The 19,010-nt window shown below is 42.1% G+C and overlaps 1 pseudogene; it reads right to left on the reverse strand.

Moving 5' to 3' along the window:
* Positions 1-15,160: 15,160 nt before the first annotated feature.
* On the reverse strand, positions 15,161-15,277 carry LOC126163741 (5S ribosomal RNA; annotated as a pseudogene).
* Positions 15,278-19,010: the final 3,733 nt, after the last annotated feature.

Consider the following 19,010-nt stretch of genomic DNA (forward strand, 5'->3'; position numbering starts at 1 on the left):
GTTACTGCTCAGACAAGCGCTATGGAAGAATTAATAGACCGTGTTACAGCAGCAACTGGTCTTGACGGAATGGGAAATAGAATATCTATAGGAGGTTTTCAATATGAAATTGAGTTCGAGAATAATACTTCACGAGCGTACCTTTATGGGCCGTTCTTCTTTGTTGATGAAAAGGGGCTTGGTGTGTTTATCCTGATATATTGCAAGTATGCTTGTTTTTCTAAGTGCATCCGCAGTCGCTTGCTCGAGTGCACGTACCAACAAAAGTGGCAGTTCCTCATTTTTCACAGCATTTAGTTTAGTCTTCTGTGAAGAAATGAATGTCTGTGTATTTAACTATGTAAGTACTTTCTGACTTATTCCAAATGCCTGATTAATTTTCAGGGCGTTTGTAGAACGTAAGCTGATTTTCTAGTACCGGTACTGTGATAACCTGAAGCAGCGTAGCTACAGGATTTGGGCTATAACTAGCGACTGCTCGGATTAACATTTTTTCTTTGTGATAGAGAGGAAAATTGATTAAAGATGGATAGAAGCTAAACCTGTTGTTTTCAGTTGCATGGGGAACTGGACACTATCCGGAGACACAAGTTATGTTGGCCACTATCGGCAGGATACATGCTGCGGAGGTGTTGAGCTACTTGAGACAGAAGCTTATTTCCTTAATGCTCCCTCTGAAGCTGATTTGACGTTTCATGTTTTGGAACATAGACGTGCGTTTATAGCAGCTTCAGACGCATGTGTAATGCATACAATTTTTCTTTACTGAAGGTGCAAATGACCTTTAATATGTGCATTTCAGGTTCATCGCTGCATATAAGACAGAGTTTTCCTCTTTCTAGGATTTTTGTGCTACGACACTGAACCAACTTTAAATGTATTATAATTCTGAGACGTTCATTACTTCCTTATCTTCTTAATTACCCTACCTTAGCAATATTGTTGAGGATTCATAGTTTATAATGCCGATGCGCGCTGAATGGTCTTCTGAGATACATACCTACATCATGTAATATTTCAACAATAAGGTTTTATACTCAGATTTGATACTTCTCACCTTTTGTATTGCAGAGGTCATATACCTGTTATTAAGTTTATTTGCAAAGACGTTGCAACCGAAGTTACGTATATCATATTTCAGAAATGTAGCGTCTCATTATTACAGTTCCTTACGCCAGTGTACTATGTATAAAGCACAAACATATATATATATAATATTGCTGTGCAGGGACTGCGAACGGCTGAAAGAAGGGGAAACTACAGCCGTAATTTTTCCTGAGGGCATGCAGCTTTACTGTATGGTTAAATGATGATGGCGTCCTCTTAGGTAAAATATTCCGCAGGTAAAATAGTCCCCGATTCGGATCTCCGGGCGGGGACTACTCAAGAGGATGTCGTTATCAGGAGAAAGAAAACTGGCGTTCTACAGATTGGAGCGTGGAATGTCAGATCCCTTAATCGGCAGGTAGGTTAGAAAATGTAAAAAGGGAAATGGATAGGTTAAAGTTAGATGCAGTGGGAGTTAGTGAAGTTCGGTGGCAAGAGGAACAAGACTTTTGGTCAGGTGAATACAGGGTTATAAATACAAAATCAAACAGGGGTAATGCAGGAGTAGGTTTAATAATGAATAAAAAAATAGGCGTGCGCGTAAGCTACTACAAACAGCACATTGAACGCATTATCGTGGCCAAGATAGACACGAAGCCCATGCCTACTACAGTAGTACAAGTTTATATGCCAACTAGCTCTGCAGATGATGAAGAAATTGATGAAATGTATGATGAGATAAAAGAAATTATTCAGGTAGTGAAGGAAGATAAAAATTTAATAGTCATGGGTGATTGGAATTCGAGAGTAGGAAAAGAGAGAGAAGGAAACATAGTAGGTGAATATGGACTGAAGGTAAGAAATGAAACAGGAAGCCGTCTGGTAGAATTTTGCACAGAGTATAACTTAATCATAGCTAACACTTGGTTCAAGAATCATGAAAGAAGGTTGTATACATCGAAGAGTCCTGAATATACTGGAAGGTATCAGATAGATTATATAATGGTAAGACATAGATTTAGGAACCAGGTTTTAAATTGTAAAACATTTCCAGGGGCAGATGTGGACTCTGACCACAATCTATTTGTTATGAACTGTAGATTAAAACTGAAGCAACTGCAAATAGGTGGGAATTTAAGGAGATGGGACCTGGGTAAACTGACTAAACCAGAGGCTGTACATAATTTCAGGGAGAGCATAAGGGAACAATTGACAGGAATGGGGAAAGAAATACAGTAGAAGAAGAATGGGTAGCTCTGAGGGATGAAGTAGTGAAGGCAGTAGAGGATGGTAAAAAGACGAGGGCTAGTAGGAATCCTTGAGTAACAGAAGAAATATTGAATATGATTGATGAAAGGAGAAAATATAAAAATGCAGTAAATGAAGCAGGCAAAAAGAAATACAAACGTCTGAGAGATCGACACGAAGTGCAAAATGGCTAAGCAGGGATGGCTAGAGGACAAATGTAAGGATGTAGAGGCTTATCTCACGAGGGGTAAGATAGATACTGCCTACAGGAAAATTAAAGAGACCTTCAGACAAAAGGAACCACTTGTATGAATATCAAGAGCTCAGATGGAGACCCAGTTCTAAGCAAAGAAGGGAAAGCAGAAAGGTGGAAGGAGTATATAGAGGGTCTATACAAGGGCGATGTACTTGAGGACAATATTATAGAAATAGAAAAGGATGTAGATGAAAATGAAATGAAAGATACGATACTGCGTGAAGAGTTTGACAGAGCACTGAAAGACCTGAGTCGGAACAAGACCCCAGGAGTAGACAACATTCCATTAGAATTACTGACGGCCTTGGGAGAGCGCGTCCTGACAAAACTCTACCATCTGGTGAGCAAGATGTATGAGACAGGCGAAATACCCTCAGAATTGAAGAAGAATGTAATAATTCCAATCCCAAATAAACCAGGTGTTGACAGATGTGCAAATTACCGAACTATCAGTTTAATAAGTTACAGCTGCAAAATACTAACGGGAATTCTTTACAGACGAATGGAAAAGCTGGTAGAAGCCGACCTCGAGGAAAATCAGTTTGGATTCCATAGAATTGTTGGAACACGTTGGGCAATACTGACCTTACGACTTATCTTAGAAGAAAGATTAAGAAAAGGCAAACCTACGTTTCTAGCATTTGTAGACTTAGAGAAAGCTTTTGAGAATGTTGACTGGAATACTCTCTTTCAAATTCTAAAGGTGACAGGGCCAAAATACAGGGAGCGAAAGGCTATTTACAATTTGTACAGAAACCAGATGGCAGTTATAAGAGTCGAGGGGCACGAAAGGGAAGCAGTGGTTGGGAAGGGAGTGAGACAGGGTTGTAGCCTCTCCTAGGTGTTATTCAATCTGTATATTGAGCAAGCAGTAAAGGAAACAAAAGAAAAGTTCGGAGTAGGTATTAAAATCCATGGAGAAGAAATAAAAACTTTGAGGTTCGCGGATGACATTGTAATTCTGTCAGAGACAGCAAAGGACTTGGAAGAGCAGTTGAACGGAATGGACAGTGTCTTGAAATGAGGATATAAGATGAACATCAACAAAAGCAAAACGAGGATAATCGTATGTAGTCGAATTAAGTCGGGTGATGCTGAGGGAATTAGATTAGGAAATGAGACACTTAAAGTAGTAAAGGTGTTTTGCTATTAGGGGAGCAAAATAACTGAAGAATGTTGGTCGAAGTAGAGAGGATGTAAAATGTAGACTGGCAATGGCAAGGAAAGCGTTTCTGAAGAAGAGAAATTTTTTAACATCGGGTATAGATTTAAGTGTCAGGAAGTCGTTGCTGAAAGTATTTGTATGGAGTGTAGCCATGTATGGAAGTGAAACATGGACAATTAATAGTTTGGACAAGTAGAGAATAGAAGCTTTCGAAATGTGGTGCTACAGAAAAATGTTGAAGATTAGGTGGGTAGATCACGTAACTAATGAGGAGGTATTGAATAGAATTGGGGAGAAGTTTGCGGCACAACTTGACTAGAAGAAGGGTTCGGTTGGTAGGACACGTCCTGAGGCATCAAGATATCACAAATTTAGCATTGGAACGCAGCGTGGAGGGTAAAAATCGTAGAGGGAGACCAAGAGATGAATACACTAAGCAGATTGAGGATGTAGGTTGCAGTAGGTACTGGGAGATGAAGGAGCTTGCACAGGATAGATTAGCATGGAGAGCTGCATCAAACCAGTCTCAGGACTGAAGACCACAACAACAATAATATATATATATATATATATATATATATATATATATATATATATATATATATATATATATATATATATACAAGTGTAGTGCCTTTGATAATATGTTTGTTACACATCAGAAGAGCTGATTAAACTTCGGTCGCCATGTGGATCTATCGAGCGAGTAAGTTGAGGTTCATTTATGGAATAATATGGATTTTCAGCAGTGGGCGTCTAATACGTATTAAGCTGTACATTTCTTATAAAATTTCTGTTTATATCAAATTCAGTCCATACTCATGATTATGTGTGTCTCCATGTGTGGACTGATGGATTAATTTATACGTCAGATCTGTTGCTGCATGGAGGTAATTCGTATGTATGTATATGAAAAATTACAACTCCGCCATTTGGTATGATTTTCAGTTTCTGTAATTCGTTAATCATGCTATGTGTCTGATATGGTTTAAAGGTTGATTTGATAATGATTATACAGTCAAAATTAGCCAATAGCAAATAAAGTGAAAATTTACAGATTATGATGGAAAATATATTGAGGCTGGCACGTGTTTTCAAGGAAGATTGTCGGAGCCATGTGGAACCCAACTGACTCAGTTCACTGATATACTGAAAGCAGTAGGTACCGACCCACAGGCTGACAACATGACCCTTGATTTCCAGAAGATGTTCGATACAGATCCGCGCTGCCACTAATGAACAAAATGCGAGTGTACGAAGTAGCAGACCAAATGTGTGCTTTGATTGAAGAGGGTCTAGGAAACACAAAACAGTGTGACATTCTAAACAGAGAGAGATTTTTCAGACTAGAAAGTAACTTCGGGCGTACCCCAAGGAAGAGCCATTAATTTTCATAAAGCATATAAATAGCCTAGTAGATAACGTCAGAAGTTCCACGAGATTTTTCGCCGGTGATTCTGTTGTGTACTGAGAAATCGCAGCTCTAGAAACTTATGACGAAATGCAGAAGTTCTGCAAAGGATTTAAACTTGGTGCAGTGACTAGCACTTCACCCTCAACATGTGCAAATTTAATGCAGTGCGCTTAAGTAAGAGTAGGTAGAAAGATATGTTAATGTGTGGTTACATGCTTGCAGAGCAGTCACTGGAAGTAATCACATTAGTAAATATTGAGTATGAACGATATAAGGTGGGATGAGTGCATATAAAAAATCGCAAGTAAAGCAGATGCTAGGCTGAGAAGCTTCAGGAACTGTAGTCTACTCACAAAAGGAGTAGCTTACAAAAGCCCCATTCGAGCAGCGCTTAAATAGTACTTATTAGTCTGAGATCCGTACCATTAATAGAGGAAACAGGAAAGAGTCAAAGAAAAGGAATGCGTTTCGTTACAGGTTCGTTTATTTAGCGCGAAAATTTCACGCAGCGGACGCTCAGCCAACTTTAGTCGAAGATGCTACAACAGAGGCGTTGTGCGTTAGTGGTGGTTTACCGCTAAGATTTCGAGAGCGTACGTGCGTAGAAGAGTCAGCCAAAAAACTACTTCCCCCCTACATACAGGCGGTCTTAAACCTTTTGAGTTAAACTGACACAAGTAATAACTTCTACTAGTACTACTATTTTGTTTATTACTGAGATCTACCAATTACTACCTGCAGCGTTACAGTTTGTGCAAGCATATGCACAAACCTATCACAGTCTATCGGCCGGTGTCAGAGATAATTTCACTGGGCGTTCCCCTGGCTCTGGGCTGGCCCAAAAACCTTTATTACTCGCTGCAGCCTTCTGAAAAAGATAACTTTCCAAAATATCTGCTTCCTATGCAAAATCTATGAACAGTGATTTATTTTGAACGAATATTCTTAAGTATTTATTTTATTTACTAGCGATTCATCCAGAACATTAACACGTTTATCACACTATGTAAGCATGGAAATAGTTGCCAGGGAGTAACTGATGAAATCATAACCAATTTCCTTTTAACAAATGGAAATTTTATTCACTTTAATAGTGCCTAAAAGAATTTTTTAAAAGAAACAGATTTAAAATTATAACCAGAAAGCAGCCTCTAAAAAGGAGGGATGGAAATGGTACAAAACATATTTAAAATACCTACCTTGCCACCGAAGGTGCAACTTGATTTTAACTTCTAAGAAAAGTCTTACGGTGAAAGGGTGGCAACTTTATATACTAGAATGATCATTTAAATAAAAGCTCATGAAATGCAATCTTACATAAAATTCTACAAGGTTGGCCTAACAATAGTTAAGATTCTCTACAGTACACAGATACCGTCTCTCAAGATCATAGGCAATAATATCAAAGTTTCCACAGATCGAAACATATTTCAGGTATTAGGCCGTTACACTCCAAGCAATAAATTCGTTAGCACACAAATCCGACAAACATGACAGAGGCAGCTACTAACTTACGGTAGATTGATAGGGAGATTACCGAACAACCCGAACCGCAGGTTCCTCCAACCCGCCCCTGCTCCAAAGGGAAAAACCACCCACCCAATTTATAAACAACCACCTTCCCGCGGGTGGGCAAACAGAGAAGATTGGTGGGACAACCGCAAAGCAAAACGGTTGGTGACCTCACCAAGAAAACAAGTGCAATCTAACAAGAGTAAATCAAACAACATATCACTTCTAATAAACTGCGATTTCTCGAGAAGACCTGGCGCAGCACCCCCAAATCGCTCTCCCGAACCGTCCGCTGCCAGCCGCTTCAACGGACGTAGGAAGGCGCGCCGATCTCCCGTCTCACGGCGTCGCAGCTCGCACAGGCCAGACTGATGTCGTGGGTTGACTCCTGTTGCTCTCGTGTCGATCGCGAAGTCACTACCCATCGCTATACGCCGCGGCCCACTGGATTCACGTGGCGACCTCACATGCGCCGACGCTCAAGACGGACAAGTCATCTTGTGTCTCATCTAACCGCCAATGACCACTGCCTGAGCAAACTCGAGCAGACTGGCGGCCTAACGCGCAGACTCAGATGCAGGAACTAAGCCCCGATCGGGCGACCACTCGCTGCTTTCTCTTACTGGCGGAGTGGAAAGACTCTCATTTTGCCGACTTTAAAGACTGATCCGAACGACAGACATACTGGCACTCCGAACGACAGACAGACACTAACTGCCTAACAAATGCGGACGAGAAAGAGACTAGCAAGCTTGGGACGAGAGACTGACCCAGACTGACGGACTGGCGAGCTCATAGCGCCCCTTAAATCTATGTAAACAGGCAACCTTTCCCCTTTCCCACAAGAGGGAGACACCAAAGCTGCGATTGCGACAGCGGCGCCACCGCCAGAAACGGAGGGCGACTGCTTCACCCTACGAGCTGCGGCGCGCTCTTCAAAACAGCAATTTTTACCACGGCTCAATCTAATTCAACACTGTTACTAAACTAAGTTCTATAGTCATTCATGAAATTTTCGCACTTCTTCCTCTTCCGAGACGTGGTGGATTTCGTTCTTAATGGCGGCCAGCCATGCTCCAGAAGCCAAGGACAGGTACGACCTAGTTACGTCTTCTATCTCCTACTAGTGGTCATTTTCCCGTAGGATTACCCCCAAAATCGTCTGTGAAATTTCATGAGCCAAGCTATTTAATATACGGAAAGCTTCTTCTCGTCTGGCAAATGTGTCATGAACAGGACGTCATTGTCTATGCTCGGCTTCTACGTCATCACACGTCGGGCACTCGTAGCCAACGAGGTCGGGAGTGCCCTCTACCGCTTCACAGGTACACGCAGGTGTAGAACGCTTCCAGAACCGGCATAAATATGCCAGGTACCGCCCATGCTCGGTAAGGGAATGTAGCAATCTCCTACTTGGTTTGAAATACTTCATTTGCAAACGTTCCCTAAAGTTTGGCGGCAATCGAAAGGTCCTCCTCACAGATTCGCCTGCTTCCCAAGATTCTTGCCAAAACTCTTCCTTCCGCTTCTTCATCGTTATCTTATCCCCAACTTGAATCCCCAGAACTTCAACCGTCTTCGCAATTTCCCCTTTTTGGCTCAATACCTATTCCCTTATTTTGATATGAAGGAGCAGAGCCCCATTAGGATTAATAAATCCCCAACCGAGTGTAACGTCATATTCCACTAGTCTCTCCTCACAGCCATGACCCTCTTTAGCCTGGTGCCCAGACGCCAGAACCATAACCCACCACAAATGTCAATATACAGTTATGGTATATTTTCATTACGTCTGGAGGTAGATGAATCTTCTACGCCTAGTCCCATTCAGATTATGTAATATTTCGAGCGATCTCTGAGTTACTTCCTCTATGTGGGCTGCATAAAATGGTTCAAATGGCTCTGAGCACTATGGGACTTAACATCTGTGGTCATCAGTCCCCTAGAATTTACAAGGGAATCTCCCCATCGCACCCCCCCCTCAGATTTAGTTATACGTTGGCACAGTGGATAGGCCTTGAAAAACTGAACGCAGATCAATCGAGAAAACAGGAAGAAGTTGTGTGGAACTATGAAAAATAAGCAAAATATACATACTGAGTAGTCCATGCGCAAGATATGCAACAACAACGAAACACCAAGCTCAGAACTGCCGTGGTCCTGTGGTTAGCGTGAGCAGCTGCAGAGCGAGAGGTCCCTTGGTTCAAGCCTTCCCTCGGGTGAAAAGTTTAACTTTTCATTTCCAGTTTATGTGACTAACGCTGACGTTTTCATCACTTTTTTGGGCGTGATTATCACATCCACAAGGAAACCTAAATCGGGCAACGTAGAAGAATCTTTTTACTCATTCTCCAAGTGTACAAGTTAGGTGGGCGACAACATATTCCTGTCATGTGACCCACATGCCGTCACCAGTGTCGTATAGAATATATCAGACGTGTTTTCCTGTGGAGGAATCGGTTGACCTATGAGCTTGCGATCAAATGTTTTCGGTTCCCATTGGAGAGGTACATCTTTTCGTCTACTAATCGCACGGTTATGCGGTGCGGTCGCAAAAAACAGACACTATACTTATTACAGTGAACAGTGACGTCAATGAACGGACAGATCATAACTGCGAAAATAAAGAAAGTTAACATTTCACCCAAGGGAAGACTTGAGCCAAGTACCTCTCATTCCGCAGCTGCTCACGCTAACCACGGGACCACGACGCTCCTGAGCTCACACTCTCCTTGATGTTGCATATCTTGCACATGGACTACTCAGTTTGTATATTTTGCTTATTTGTTTCATAGTTCCACACAACTTCTTCCTGTTGTCTCGATTGATATGTGTTTAGTTTTTCTAGGCCTATCCACTGTGCCAACTTATATCTAAATCTGAGGGGGGTGCGATGGGGAGGTTCCCTTGTTAGAACTACTTAAACCTAACTAACCTAAGGACATCACACACATCCATGCCCGAGGCAGGATTCTAACCTGCGACCGTAGCAGTCGCGCGGTTCCGGACTGAGCGCCTAGAACCGCTAGACCACCGCGGCCGGCTGTGGGCTGCATAGTTCCAGTGCTTGTCAACAATGACGCCCAGGTATCGAGCCTAAGGACGCCGAAGAACTGGCGAGAACTTGAGTCTGAACGCTGGAATCCTTACCAGCTGACCTTTCAATAGCAAGTATGTCGATTTATTTGGAGCAATGTTCATATTGGTTTCTTGCCACCATTCAGTAAGTATGATCATTGTCCTTTCTGCTGTAGGCTCAAGATCCTCGTGGCTGAGGCTACTGACCAGCAGGAGGACGTCGTCGGCGTAAGTTATAACCTTTAGCATGACCTCACTGTTCTGTAGGTTCTCCTCTTCGTCAAGATGCCGAAAGAGCGACTGCATGAGAGGGACCTGTCGACACGCCTTTGTAACCCTCTCGCTATGGTATGATATCCAGTCCTCCCTTCCCTTCGCTCACAGTAGCTCCGAAAACCACCATGAAGTGTCTCTAGGCAATTTATCTCCCGTAAGTGGGGAAAGAGTGAAGGCCCCCAGAGGTGGTAAAAGGCGCCGCAGATGTATGTCATGATACCAACTACATACTTGAGCGGGACTGATCCATAGACCTCAGCCGCCAGAGCAATTGCGTCGCACGCTAATCGTCCCAGCTGAAAGCTGAATTGCCTGTCACTCACACGCACAGCACTCGGTGTGCCGCCAGTCTGTCAGCCAGTAGTTCTTCAAACAGCGTCTCTGACACGCCCAGAAGACATATCGGCCGATAAGACTTGGCTTCGGCTGTATCCATTCGTAAAGTATGTATTGTTCACGGAAGAGGCCTCATTCACCTATGATAGTGTTTCCAACAGCTGCAAGAGCCATTTCTGGATTGAGGACAGTCCCCGCGCCATGCAGATCAGTGACAACCAACAACCATTGTCTGCAGATATGGGCGGGCATTGCCCAAAATAGGGCCTTTAATGCTGCCTGCCTGTTTGATTAGTCCACGTAAGCTTTTGTCCCTGCGAAACGTGCTGCCGCATCTCGTACAGACTGTACGCCATGTTGGTCGCGAAATGGTGTGGTTTCAACACGACGGTGCACCGGCCTACTTCGATGTTAATATCCGTGAGCTCCTGAGAAACAGGTGACCTCATCGTTTCATTGGAAGAGGAGGTCCTGCCCCATGGCCAGCGCGATCGCCAGATGTACCATCTCTGGACTTTTTCCTCTGGTGTTACGTCAAGGCATTCATGAAGACTTACCAACAGCCGTTTCTCACGCGGATCATTCAGTACTGGGACAGGAAAATGGAGGGAAGAGGCAGTGGTACATAAAGAACGCTCAGCCAAACATTATAAGGTGGCTTGCGGACTGTTGATGTGTGGTGTCACCGCCAGACACCACACTTGCTAGGTGATAGCCTTTAAATCGGCCGCGGTCCGCTAGTATACGACGGACCCGCGCGTCGCCACCGTCAGTGATGGCAGACCGAGCGCCGCCACACGGCAGGTCTAGAGAGACGTACTAGCACTCGCCCCAGTTGTACAGCCGACTTAGCCAGAGATGGATCACTGACAACTACGCTCTCATTTGCCGAGACGATAGTTAGCATAGCCTTCAGCTACGTCATTTGCTACGACCTAGCAAGGCGCCATAGCATTTGATAATTAATATTGTGAAGCCTGTACAGTAACAAGAGCTATGTTCTACAATTGTGGATTAAAGTTAAGTATTCTACCAGTTACTCTTGTTTTGCTAGTCTTATTTCTCTGACCTGTTCCAGACCTCACGCCAGCCTGCGTGAGCTTAATCGCGTGCCTTTCGGCTTCCTCCAAACTCCGTGAATTGGCTCCTGCCAATTCACAACATGATGTACAGATCTTGATTTTGGAATAAGATGGTATGCACCCTCATTGACATTACGAAAAGTATGTCGCTAGTGTGTCGTACTTGTACGTTAAAACAGTTTCACTACATGAAATTTCTTTTTATAGATGCATGTACCTCCGATAACAACTGACCTGCATGAGAAACTGGATTGAAACAGCATTCATCTCAGTTACGCTCTAAGTGATAATGAGGGTATGGACAAGAACCCGGTTGTTGACTAGTTGTGCGCCGTGTATCAAACGGCATTGGTACTGAGCACCAGTCGGGCAAAATGAGTGGCATCTCCTCCTGCTGCATCTCCCTTCCCACTCCTAGCGAACTGTTTACATATCTTTAGCTCTGGGACTCCCTAAAAGCTTTCAGCCATTTCCAGGTACATCTGATGGATGTCGCAGGACACTCGGCAGTAAGCCGGCGTAAACATCGTTTCACTGTCTGTAGACACCATTAACGAATGTGGGGCCTCATCTGGACTTTTCCACTTCTGCCAGACTGTAAGGCTATTTAGATAAATGAATGACAAGCCGGAAAAAGGCAGTGTTTTCCCGTATGTTGAAACTGAAATAGCGAAGTTCTGAAGAGGGCAAGAGAGCATTCGAGGAATATACAGACGCCGACAGAGCACTGCATCAGCTATGACCGATTTTAGCTATGCGAATCTGTTCGGTTCGCAGCCAGTAATCATGAAATAAACATGTCATCATTCAGTTATGACTCTTTGCAACTTCTTAGTTAGGCTGCTCGTGTGAACGTCATGGCCGATGTCGCTTCCGATATTTACATTTTCCAAACTGTAAAAATCTAGAGAAACTGCTAAATTCATAACACTAAAACCATCTTGATCGTCCCTCGGTCAAGGTTCCGCAGCTCACCGCTTTCCTTTCATTGTAACTGATACCCATCGCGGGGTTTACGTACGACGTTTTCATTTTCTGTGCATTCATATATCTGGGTAACACTGTTATATTGTTCTTGTTACAATGCGATGCACAGCCACGATAAAGTTCTTGAACGATAGCAGTTTGGCACACTGATTATTATTAGGATTAAATGATCCTTTTGTTCTATACTGTTCATTACTACGTAATTACGAATGTGCAATCATTCTCATATGTAAAGTACAACATGCTTGGGTTACAGCCAACGAATCTATTCATGTAACACAATTTTAGTCGACACCATATGCTATGGAAAGATGTTCACGTTTCACATAAAAATTTTATGAGTATTGTACGGCATCATAATGTAAAAAACTACGCCGGACAAAGCAAAATTTCAGCCACGGATACACTGGCCCCTACTGTGTATACTATTGTAATGGTACTATAATGGACAAACCAGCGTTTCGGCCACGCTTACAGTGAAACTATTCTGCGTCTACTGTTGTAACGGTAGCCCGAGGGAAAGGTCACTGTAACCGTGCCTCAGAAAACTTTTTTATGTCAACTGACTCTGGCAGCGGAAGCGTACAGAATTATATGTTTACATATGTATGATCTTCAGCAGTCCACATTTATTCCAACGTAACATGCAAACAATACACGAGTACAAATGAAGGATAGTTTACGATTAAGGCGACCGTATGCTAAGTACTTACAGGCAGTCTACCAGCGAGCTTACGGAGAAAGAGTGCTACATCGTTCCGCCCATTCTGGTCATGGGAGAAGAAAGAGGTTCCTTGCATCATATCTAAAATATTTGCCATATTCTCATACGTTCAGCAATTGATATTTATTCCTACATACTTTATTGTTTAGTTGTATCGTCTTCTACTTTACTACTGTTTGCTTCGTAAGTGTATATCCTTTCACTATCGTGAGCTCCTTTGATTATGTGTTCTGTTGAAGAAATTAATTACGTCTGCTCTGTTTACCATGCCGATTTTAAGTAAGTGATAGAAACTATCCACAGGTTTTATTCATTTAAAATACTGTTTGGCAGAACATATACCTAATTGTAACGTTCAAGACATTTTTGAACGAAGAAAAAACTACGCTTGTCGTGTGATATAGTAAGGCTGAATACAAAGGAACTTTCAAAGAGAAAAAAATCTCCAAGGAAAATATTCAACATTTATGTAATGTATTTAGCCGCTTTCAGCTCTGTTAGTCTTACCTTAATACAAGTTTGTGTTCCATCTAGTAAAGTAACCAATACAATGAAAAAATGAAAAGATTCGCAAAACGATTAACTGCATAATGTTGGTTCAGTACATTCGTAACGACTGAGTACTGGGCCGGGCTCTAAGAATTGTTTATTTGGTCCGACGTTTTATTACGTGAGATAGAGATGAAATAAGATATTTCTGGATGCCACGTACATTTCTTTTGGGTTGGAAACAGCAACCGATAAAAACCCAATCTTGGCAAGATGGAGGTCGGAACCTTAATTACTATCGATTCACGGGTCGGCGCTAGTGAACAGGGTAGATTTGACGAAGTGGAAATATGGGCAACACTCGTGCCGTAGAGATGCTCCATATTACAGCTACCTGTAAAGATGACTTATAGTCAGCTTGAGCTGTTTACAATGATTAGTAGCTGCAAACAAAACAGCAGAACTGTATTTTAGAAGGTTTCATATTTTATTTAACAGGCTATTATCTGAACTCAGTCTGAATGAAATTCCTTTCCGAACGGCTTGATACCGAGCGAGGTGGTGCAGTGGTTAGCACACTGGACTCGCATTTGGAGGACGACGGTTCAATCCCGCGTCCGGACATCCTGACTTAGGTTTTCCGTGATTTCCCTAAATCGCTCCAGGCAAATGCTGGGATGGTTCCTTTGAAAGGGCATGGCCGACTTCCTTCCCAGTCCTTCCCTAATCCGATGAGACCGATGACCTCGCTGTTTGGTCTCCTCCCCCCAAACAACCCAACCCCAACCAACGGCTTCATAGTATAATTGTTGGTACACAGAGAGGGTGCTTTTCAATCGCTGTTCTTCTTTCTCCCAATATCGGAATGATGATCTCAACTAAAAAGCATATTTCCACTGTCAGAAATATGTTCACTAATTAGGAAACTTATAGCCGGTTACTTATTAACTTACTGATCTGTTGCCAGCACTGAAACCAAAAGGGCGACCGATTAGCTTTTGACACGCGAGCGGACCATATGCTTCACAATTAATTCTAGTTATATTGTGTTAGAGATATCTGACAAAGATCCGATTTGGGGCAGAGAAAAACACAATTTACACTAAAGAATGCTTTTCCTGAGTGTCCACCTAGATTCAATAACGAAAAGCTTTCTGCATGTCGAAAACTGACTAACGTTATCAGAAAATGCATTTTCGTAAATTTGTCGTGTGATAATAAACGTTTGTTGGTGTAAATAATAATGAAATTAAACATAGAGTAGCTCTCCTAGAACGAACTGAAACCAGTTTCTGTACATTCAACTGTTCGCGGTTTATAGCCATGTCCAGTCACATTTATGTTTAGCACTTCATCTTCAGGTCACGAGTGGCCTACCGGGTCATCCGACCGCCATGTCATCCTCCGAGGACGATGCGGATAGGAGGGGCGTGGGGTCAGCACACTGCTCTCCCGGTCGTTATGATGGTATTCTTGACCGAAGCCGCTACTATTCGGTCGAGTAGCTCCTCAATTGGCACCACGAGGCTGAGTGCACCCCGATCAATGGCAACAGCGCATGGCGGCTGAATGGTCACCCATCCAAGTGCCAGCCACGCCCAACAGCGCTTAACTTCGGTGATCTCGCGGGAACCGGTGTATCCACTGCGGCAAGGCCGTTGCCCACATTAATGTTACCACCTGTCAAAAGCCTGAGTAACCAGGCGCACTGCTGCGAGACGTAGAGGAATAGTGTCCAAGAGGTTCCGGAAGGAACCGATAGCAATGTGGAGCCGTGCCTACTGCTATGACACGTTGCACTGTATTGCTGGTAGATGCCGTAGTGCCGAGGAAAAGCAAACGCCATGTAGGGGTGGACATGGTCCCTAAGGATAGATACATGGTTGTGGCTATCCACTGTCCTTCCTGAATGACAAGATCACTGAGGGAATGCCTCGAAAAAGTTCTCCGGAACATAACGCTGTCTCCTCCGGCGTGGATCCTTCCGACGAATGTTGCATGGTGTTTACTTTCAGAGTTTCACGCCGATGCAGCATAATACGTGATTCATCTCGAAATGTCATCTGTCGCCTCTCAGTGGACGCCCAATAGCGGTATTGATGTGCAAATTCCAGCCTTCGTCACCGATGAATAGCTTGAAAGGTATACACACAGGGTAAAATTTTGTAAGAAAATTTTATATGGGACCAGAGATGGCCAAATGTAGTATCGATTGCGTAGTAGCGTCCCTGCTCAACAGCGATCGTTAGTTCAAAGTGTTATGGGTAATATTTTAGAGTTAGATAGTGTAACATAGTGAAGTGTATGGAAGACTCTCGAGTGTAAAGACGTGTTCAGTCTGGTGTGTGCTGGCTGCGTACTTCCTCGCTACGAGCAGTAACGATTTTTTTTTTATTTGCAAGATACCATATTGGAAATAATTAAGGTAAAGAAAGTTGTTTTGTTACCAATGCAATGCACGTATTCATAAGTGATGCTTGAGACAATGTGTAGCACTTACATCCAATGATTTTGTAAAGCCCATTGTTATTGTATAATCAATTTATTGTATGTTAATTGTGAGCATTATTAATTATCAGAGAATCAAAGTATAAGAGATTTCTAAAGACATGTTTTAGGCTTACTCTTGAATGCAAGAGCACGCTCCAGTAAGAACCAGCTGCAGCGGAACGGCCCTCAGCCTACCGGCGACGAGGTGAACTGTGCGCGGCGGAAGAGGACATGGCGTGGCGCTGTGTACGTTTTGATGTAGGGAAATCTTTTTCACCGCCAATCAATACAAAGAAGAGGAAACGCACATTTTCGAAAAGAATATATATATATATATATATGTTTCGATTATATTTTTAAGTTTCTTTGAAAATTTTTAAATTAGTGTAAGTTATTTCAGTTTATGGTCCACTCAAAAAAGATTATTCATATGTTATTTCTGTAAAATTGTCTTAGTATTAAAAAGTATATTCGACATTAATATGCATGGTAAAAAAATAACATCTTAGTACATATGCACAATTCTTACAGATAGAGATCACTTTTTACTTTTACCAATCAGGTTTCTCCAAACTGTGATATAAGGTTTTAACAGATTAAAAATTACTTTAGTTATGACTGCGAATCAAGAGTTCTGTACTGACAGGTTACTCTGTAACTGCAATATATGGTATGTTGGCATTTAATATATTCTAAAATTTCTTTTTGTAAACTAAGATAGTTGTATCAGTTACTATATCTCTCTTGTTAATTATATTTTTAACTTTATCTAACAGATCTGAAGATGGGCAGATAGCCTGAAACCGATCATTGAAAATAAAAAATAGCGATCAAAGACTGAAATTCTATATTTTTATTCAAAGTATAAGAGTTTTAAAGTTAGTGCCGTATTGTTACTTACCACGGGTCAATACCAGTTCCCAGATCCATCTCGTTTTTTATTAACTATTTTGCTCAAGAGGTTATTGTCTCAGTCGTATTCGATTTATTTAAAATGTATGCTAAGCAACAGCCCTGCACAATAGCTGTACGCTAACTACACAATTTAAAGTACTAACAGAGAGCAGTGCGAAGAGAGTTACCATTGCGCAGATAAAGGTAAACAAACTTTATCATTTCACGAATAGCATTCGTTAAGCACAGGGATCGTGGCGAGCTGGTGCCAGTGTTATTTTGTTCATGTATTCTTGAGATCGATAGTGGTTGAGCTAAGCTATCTTTACTTGTGTCCTGGTTGGCGGGCGAAGCGAGTTGGTTGTTAGCCTTCGATGGGTAACCCTCGAGATCTCGTGACATTCGCTGGGAGACGAGTGTAAACGACTGCTGAACGAGCGCGATGACCGTTACTGGTTGTGGTGTGAAATTGGTTGGGCGTTTTGGCGACTGGGCAGCTTGAAGATACAATTTCTGTGACTTCACTGAGAACAAAATTTGAAATGAATCTGTGGAACCCGCTCCCTAGTATTGTATACGTGATATGAAGTAAGTGGTCGTAATTGCGTTTTGTTGACCGACGCACTCAGAGCCATTTATACTTTATTATTGTGGTGAGTCTTTCATAGTCGAACTTTAAGATGGTGTGGAAGAGTTCAGTTGCCCTAGTTAAACGGTGGCTGTTATTTGAGTTTTCTAAGAGGTTTTACTAGTGCTTCGTGTCTCTTGTAATCAAATGATTTTATGTTGGCGTTTTCAAAGCCACACTCTAATAATATAGTTGTCCATGCGTAAAATACTTAAGGTCAAAGTTGCGATTTTGTCAGTAGTGTAACGTGTTCCTTTACACGCTTACCCATACATCGAGTCAAAGGTTGTGTCTAGTGTTTCTATGTTTCAGAGTTATTGGAATGTATTTGTGATTCGAGCAGAAACTTTCGACTGTGCCAGCGCCTTAGCGGGGAGTGAAATGTTGTCCGAGGTCTAGGCCTGGCAGTGTTTAAGAACCTGGCCACTACCGGAGTTGTTCACATATCGCCTTCCAAATTTTAGAATTTATATTCCTTCCGCAAAGGCGGCTTAAGTTCGTATATGGACCAGTTTCCTTAAATACTGCGGATTAGCAACTGGCTAAACCTTAAGCTGCATAGCATCCGCTGAGCTCCTTGTGCAGCTCTTTCTAGTAATTTTTTTACTAACACGTCTGAGCACGTGAACATTTATTTTTAAAGATCAGTGTTTCTGTTTTAGTTTTTTTTTATTTAAGTGGTTCTATCATGTTATGCAATTGGATATTAGCTTGGCTCTAGTGTCAAAGTATCATGAAGTCACACTTTACTGGTAATTCTTTTTATTGTATGTATTTTGAGCGAAATCCTATATGGGAGTTTGAATTTCTGAAGTTTGTCAGTAATTCTGTTTTCTTAATAAGGGACTGTTTATTTGAGTACGTTGGGTTTCTAACTGTATTTGCAAATCTTTATCTAGTGGTTCGCCCACAATTTGTAATTGTCAAATTCCTTAAAAGCGTAATGCCAGTAAATTGTCTTAATTATAAACTGTGACTACCAACCACGATGCCATCTTGCTTCCTCTTTTATGGTATTTAAGATATGGTGTGTAAGAGTGGTACGATTAAGGAAATCACGTACGAATTTTCAAATTGATCAAGTTTTGTTTTATTGCCAGGGCCAATTTCAAATCAACAATGTTGTATCAGATCCAGTTTTTGTGTTACGTAAATTCATTCAGTTTTGATTTGGTTTAAAGTTATTGACAGTTTACATTCCCGCAGTCAGAAAAGTTCGCTACAGGGCAAAGCACATTAAGTGACGAGACAAAATACACGTTCGCGTGCCAGTCCCATTCTAACAGATGTATTGTAAGCTACTGTCAGTTACATTACTACAAACGTACATGATTGAGGCTGTCAGCATGGGTGCACGAGACAGGCGCCAGCTGCCGCGGCCCAT

This window comes from Schistocerca cancellata, chromosome 2 (genome assembly GCF_023864275.1).
Source record: "Schistocerca cancellata isolate TAMUIC-IGC-003103 chromosome 2, iqSchCanc2.1, whole genome shotgun sequence".
Taxonomy (NCBI): Eukaryota; Metazoa; Arthropoda; class Insecta; order Orthoptera; family Acrididae; genus Schistocerca; species Schistocerca cancellata.